We start from the raw sequence: 6,742 nt of genomic DNA on the forward strand, positions 1-6,742 counted from the left end.
AAGCTTGAATATCACATGTGGAGTTTAAGTTCCAGTTTAAGCTTAAACTGGAACTTAAACTACCAAGCCATATAATGCTGGAATTGAAGTTTAACCTCCAGTTTAACCTTAAACTGGAGGTTAAACGCCATAAGTGAGAATCTCACCAGGGGAGCATTTCCACGTTTAACCTCCAGTTTAACCTTAAACTGGAGGTTAAACGCCAGAAGTAAGAAAGGCACCAGGAGCATTCCACGTTTAAGCTCCAGTTTAACCTTAAACTGGAGCTTAAACGTGTTCGACTATTTTTCTCCTCCAGGGTTGCTTTCTCATTTCCACGTTTAAGCTTCAGTTTAACCTTAAACTGAAGCTTAAACGTGCTCGAGCTTGTGCCTCCAGGGAGTGCCAGCGTTTAAGCTCCAGTTTAAGCTTAAACTGGAGCTTAAACGTGTTATATGGAACAGCTTGACCATGCCTTCTTCAAACATAAATAACTTGAGCTACAAAACTCCAAATGAGGTGATTCAAAATGCATTGGAAAGAAGACATCTAGAGCTTTCCAAGCATATATGGCATGCATGGTGGATACTAAAAATTGAGGGAGAAAACAGCCCCGTAATGTGCATAGAAGAGCATAGTACCAACATGCAATCAGGCCAGCTGACCTCTTCACCTTCCATGGAGTATAACTCGAGTTGTAGAAATCCAATTGAGGTGCTTCCAGTTGCGTTAGAAAGCTGACATCCATAGCTTTCCAACGAGGTATAATAGTCTATATTTGGCATCAAATTGGCAAGGTTGACAAGAGAACAAAGTGACGACTCAAGAAAGGGGGGTGCAACGTTTGAGTGTAGTTTAATGGATCATTATCCTTTTTGGATCAATTATGTCACTCTACCCTTCAAGCAAGCAAGGCCCATCAACAACACCAAATCAAGGCCACAAGAATCATCTAGAATAGTTTATTTTCATTTGATTGTAATTTGCTTTGAATTTCATTTTCATTTTGTAATTTAGGGAGCCTATTTAAAGGCCTTAGTTCCGGCATTTGAAAGGGACTGGATGAAAGGGGAATCCAGCCCCTGAGGGGGCATCGGGGAACTTTGGATCATTTTCTTTTAGTTTTGTAATTGAATTCAGAGCTATGACTCACTAAACCCCTTTCATTGGGTTAGGGAGCTCTATTGTAATTCAATGAATCAATAATAGTCTTATCTTCTTCTTCAATCTTTTCTCTTGAATTTTGTTAGAAAGCTTCTCGATCTAATTCCATTGGTTAGTTGTCTTGGGAAAGAGACTATCCATAATTGGAATCCTTCGGAACCTTGGGAAAGGAATGGAGGATTCATGCTAGAGAAGCTTTCTCACAGTGAATTGGATTGGGATTTGGATGGATATTGTGACATGTAATCCTACCAAATTGTGGTTCATGAAACTGTGTGGTATAATCAGTGATCGAGCATCATCTCTTCTTACAAACATTTAAACCAAGGGATTGGGAATTTGTTTGTTTTTAGAGAGAATTGGTGAGCCAAGGGATTGGGATCCAATCATATAAGATTGCCAAGCAAAATTCAATGAACGCATTGGTTGAGGAAGAGATAAACATGTTTTGATTCGGAGATCTCAATATCTCCTAAAACCCAATGAATTCCCCATCTCCGATTTCCACTTTCTCTTTACATTCTGCAATTAAATTCATGCAATCACCCCCATCCCTTTTAATTTCAGCAATTTAGCTTCTCGCTCTTTAATTCATGCAATTTTACATTCTGCAATTCTCATCTAAATTTTGATTCCGCTCAACTAGAACATACTTCTAATCCGAATTGCTCACTCAACCAATCCTTGTGGGATTCGACCTCACTCTATTGTGAGTTTTTACTTGACGATAACCGGTGCACTTGCCGGAAGGAATTTTGCCGATCGTGCAATTTCCTAAATCGTAGCATAACAAGTTTATGCGCATCAGCTCTTCTATGTCTCTTCCTTGTCTTTGTTGCTCCTCCCTCATTGCTTTTTGATCTTCTCTGATTTCATGAAGGATGATGGAGTGCTCTTGATGTTCCACCCTTAATCGTCCCATGTTGGAACTTAATTCTCCTAGGGAGGTATTGATTTGCTCCCAATAGTTTTGTGGAGGAAAATGCATTTGAGGCATCTTCGGGATCTCATGGTGATGAGCTTCCTGCGCCTCTTGAGCTCCATGAATGGGCTCTCTTGCTTGCTCCATCTTTTTATTAGTGATGGGCTTTTCTTCCTCAATGTGAATGTCTCCTTCTATGAAAGCTTCATGAGTAACATAGATGGCAAATAAGATGAGGAAAAGCTAGCCTTGCCCCAGTGGAGGACTTTCCAGCTATTTTATAGAGTTCAAGGGAGATGACTTTATGAATTCTACTTCCTCTCCAATCATGATGCTATGGATCATGATGGCCCAATCCACAGTAACTTCAGATCGGTTGCTAGTGGGGATGATGGAGCGTTGGATGAACTCCAACCATCCTCTAGCTACAGGATTGAGGTCCAGCCTTTTTAGTTGAACCGGCTTGCCTTTGGAGTCAATCTTCCATTGAGCTCCTTCCACACATATGCCCATAAGGACTTAGTCCAACCTTTGATTAAAGTTGACCCTTCTAGTGTAGGGGCGCTCATCTCCTTGCATCATAGGCAGGTTAAACGCCAACCTCACATTCTCCGGACTAAAATCTAAGTATTTCCCCCGAACCATTGTAACATAATTCTTTGGATTCGGGTTCTTACTTTGATCATGGTTCCTAGTGATCCATGCATTGGCATAGAACTCTTGAACCATTAGGATGCCGACTTGTTGGATGGGGTTTGTTAGGACTTCCCAACCTCTTCTTTGGATTTCATGTCGGATCTCCGGATACTCATTTTTCTTGAGTTTGAAAGGGACCTCGGGGATCACCTTCTTCTTGGCCACAACATCATAGAAGTGGTCTTGATGAGATTTGGAGATGAACCTTTCCATCTCCCATGACTCGGAGGTGGAAGCTTTTGTCTTCCCTTTCCCTTTTCTAGAGGATTCTTCGGTCTTGGGTGCCATCAATGGTAATGGAAAAACAAAAAAAGCTTATGCTTTTACCATACCAAACTTAGAATTCTGCTCGCCCTCGAGCAAGAGAAGAAAGAATAGATGAAGAAGAAGAAGAAATGGAGGAGAGGAGGGGGAAGGTGTATTTCGGCCAAGAAGAGAAAAGAGGGTTGTGTTGTATGAAAATGAGGAAGAATGGAGGGCTATATATAGGGAAAGGAGGGGGGGTATGTTCGGCCATTTAGGGTGGGTTTGGGTGGGAAATTGATTTTGAATTTTGTAGGTAGGTGGAGTTTATGAGGTAGGTTCATGGGGAAGAGTGGATGGATGTGAGTGGTGAAGGGTTTTAGGGAAGAGTGTTTATGGGATTGTGTGAAAGAGGGGTGAGAAGAAGTGAGTGGAGGTAGGTGGGGATCCTGTGGGGTCCACAGATCCTGAGGTGATCCTGTGGGATCCACAGATCCTGAGGTGATCCTGTGGGGTCCACAGATCCTGAGGTGTTCAAGGATTTACAACCTTGCACTAAATTAGGCATGCAAAATGCCCTTGCACACAACTCTGGGCGTTCAACGCCAGATTGGTGCTTGTTCTGGGCATTGAACGCCCATTTGTGGCCCATTTGTGGCGTTGAACGCCAGAACCATGCTTGTTCTGGGCGTTCAGCGCCAGCTCTTCTCCAGGGTGCATTTCTGGCGTTCAAACGCCCAGATGCTGCCCATTTCTGGCGTTCAGCGCCAGAACCATGCTCTGTTCTGGCGTTGAACGCCCAAAACATGCTTCTTACTGGCGTTTAAATGCCAGTAAGGTCTTCCTCCAGGGTGTGATTTTTTTTTTCTGCTGTTTTTGATTCTGTTTTCAATTTTTTGATTTATTTTGTGACTCCACATGATCATGAACCTAATAAAACATGAAAAACAATAAAGATTAGATAAATAAACATTGGGTTGCCTCCCAACAAGCGCTTCTTTAATGTCAATAGCTTGACAGTGGGCTCTCATGGAGCCTCACAGATGTGCAGAGCTTTGTTGAGACCTCCCAACACCAAACTTAGAGTTTGGATATGGGGGTTTGACACCAAACTTAGAGTTTGGTTGTGGCCTCCCAACACCAAACTTAGAGTTTGACTGTGGGGGCTTTGTTTGACTCTGCTTTGAGAGAAGTTTTTTATGCTTCCTCTCCATGGATGCAGAGAGAGATCCTTGAGTTGTAAACACAAGGTTGTCCTTATTTATTTGAAGGATCAATTCTCCTCTGTCCACATCAATCACAGCTCTTGCTGTGGCTAGGAAAGGTCTTCCTAGGATGATGGAGTCATCCTCATCCTTCCCAGTATCTAGGACTATGAAATCAGCAGGGATGTAAAGGCCTTCAACCTTTACTAACACATCCTCTACTTGTCCATAAGCCTGTTTTCTTGAATTGTCTGCCATCTCTAATGAGATTTTAGCAGCTTGCACCCCAAAGATTCCCAGTTTCTCTATTACAGAGAGGGGCATGAGGTTTATTCCTGAACTAAGGTCACACAGAGCCTTAAATCATGGTGCCTATAGTACAAGGTATTAAGAACTTTCCAGGATCCTGTTTCTTCTGAGGCAATGTCAGTTGATCTAGATCACTTAGTTCATTGGTGAACAAGGGAGGTTCATCTTCCCAAGTATCAATGCCAAATAATTTGGCATTCAGCTTCATGATTGCACCAAGGAACTTGGCAGCTTGCTCTTCAGTAACATCCTCATTCTCTTCAGAAGAGAAATACTCATCAGAGCTCATGAATGGTATAAGGAGGTTCAATGGAATCTCTATGGTCTCTAGATGAGTCTCTGATTCCTTTGGTTCCTCAAAGGGAAACTCCTTATTGATCACTGGACGTCCCAGGAGGTCTTCCTCCTTGGGATTCACGTCCTCTCCTTCCCTTACAGGTTCGGCCATGGTAATTAATTCAATGGCCTTGCATTCTCCTTTTGGATTTTCTTCTGTATTGCTTGGGAGAGTACTAGGAGGGATTTCAGTGATCTTTTTACTCAGCTGGCCCACTTGTGCTTCCAAATTTCTAATGGAAGACCTTGTTTCATTCATGAAACTCACAGTGGCCTTAGATAGATCAGAGACTAAGTTTGCTAAATTAGAGGTATTTTGTTCAGAGTTCTCTGTCTGTTGCTGAGTGGATGATGGAAAAGGTTTACTGTTGTTAAACCTATTTCTTCCACCATTATTAAAGCCTTGTTGAGGCTTTTGTTGATCCTTCCATGAGAGATTTGGATGATTTCTCCATGATGGATTATAGGTGTTTCCATAAGGTTCACCTAAGTAATTCACCTCTGCTATTGTAGGGTTCTCAGGATCATAAGCTTCTTCTTCAGAAGATGCCTCTTGAGTACTGTTGGATGCAGCTTGCATTCCATTCAGATTCTGAGAAATCATATTGACTTGCTGAGTCAATATTTTGTTCTGAGCCAATATGGCATTCAGAGTATCAATTTCAAGAACTCCCTTCTTCATAGGCGTCCCATTACTCACAGGATTCCTCTCAGAAGTGTACATGAACTGGTTATTAGCAACCATGTCAATGAGTTCTTGAGCTTCTGCAGGTATTTTCTTTAGGTGAATGGATCCACCTACAGAAGTATCCAATGACATCTTTGATAGCTCAGATAAACCATCATAGAATATATCCAGGATGGTCCATTCTGAAAGCATGTCAGAAGGACACTTTTTGGTCAGTTGCTTGTATCTCTCCCAAGCTTCATAGAGGGATTCACCTTCCTTCTATCTGAAGGTCTGAACATCCACTCTAAGCTTGCTCAGCTTTTGAGGAGGAAAGAACTTGGCTAAGAAAGCCGTGACCAGCTTATCCCAAGAGTTCAGGCTGTCTTTGGGTTGAGAGTCCAACCATATTCTAGCTCTGTCTCTTACAGCAAAAGGGAAAAGCATGAGCCTGTAGACTTCAGGATCTACTCCATTAGTCTTAACAGTATCACAGATCTGCAAAAATTCAGTCAAGAACTGAAAGGGATCTTCAGATGGAAGTCCATGAAACTTGCAGTTCTGCTGCATCAGAGAAACTAGCTGAGATTTCAGCTCAAAATTGTTTGCTCCAATGGTAGGGATGGAGATGCTTCTTCCATGTAAATTGGAATTAGGTGCAGTAAAGTCACCAAGCATCCTCCTTGCATTATTGTTGTTGGGTTTGGCTGCCATCTCCTTTACTTGTTCAAAATTTTCAATAAGGTTGTCTCTGGATTGTTGTAATTTAGCTTCTCTTAGTTTCCTCTTCAGAGTCCTTTCAGGTTCTGGGTCAGCTTCAACAAGAATGCCTTTTTCTTTGTTCTTGCTCATAAGAAAGAGAAGAGAACAAGAAAAGAAGAGGAATCCTCTATGTCATAGTAAAGAGGTTCCTTATTGTTAGTAGAAGAAGAAAAGGAATAGGGGTGGAGAAGAGTGAAGAATCCAAACACAAGGGTAAGGATAGGAGCAGTGATGTGAGATGAGGAGATGTTAGTAGATGAATAAATAAATAGAATAAGATGAGAGAGGAAAAATTTCGAAAATAATTTTTGAAAAAGAGTTAGTGATTTTCGAAAATAATTTTTTTTTTTTGAAAAAGGTTAGTAGTTTTTTCGAAAATAGAAATCAAAAATTAAAGTAATTAGTTAATTAAAAAGAAATTTTGAAAAAGGGGGAAGATATTTTCGAAAATTAGAGAGA

The 6,742-nt window shown here is 41.4% G+C and overlaps 1 non-coding gene across 1 annotated transcript; it reads left to right on the top strand.

Annotated features, from left to right (window-relative positions):
• The first annotated feature begins 5,728 nt into the window (after window positions 1-5,728).
• LOC112731706 (small nucleolar RNA R71) lies at window positions 5,729-5,836 on the top strand. Its single transcript, XR_003167472.1, has one exon. It is a non-coding gene; the product is annotated as a small nucleolar RNA R71 (small nucleolar RNA).
• The last annotated feature ends 906 nt before the right edge of the window (window positions 5,837-6,742 follow it).

The sequence above is a fragment of the Arachis hypogaea genome, chromosome 12 (genome assembly GCF_003086295.3).
Source record: "Arachis hypogaea cultivar Tifrunner chromosome 12, arahy.Tifrunner.gnm2.J5K5, whole genome shotgun sequence".
NCBI classification, from domain to species: domain Eukaryota; kingdom Viridiplantae; phylum Streptophyta; class Magnoliopsida; order Fabales; family Fabaceae; genus Arachis; species Arachis hypogaea.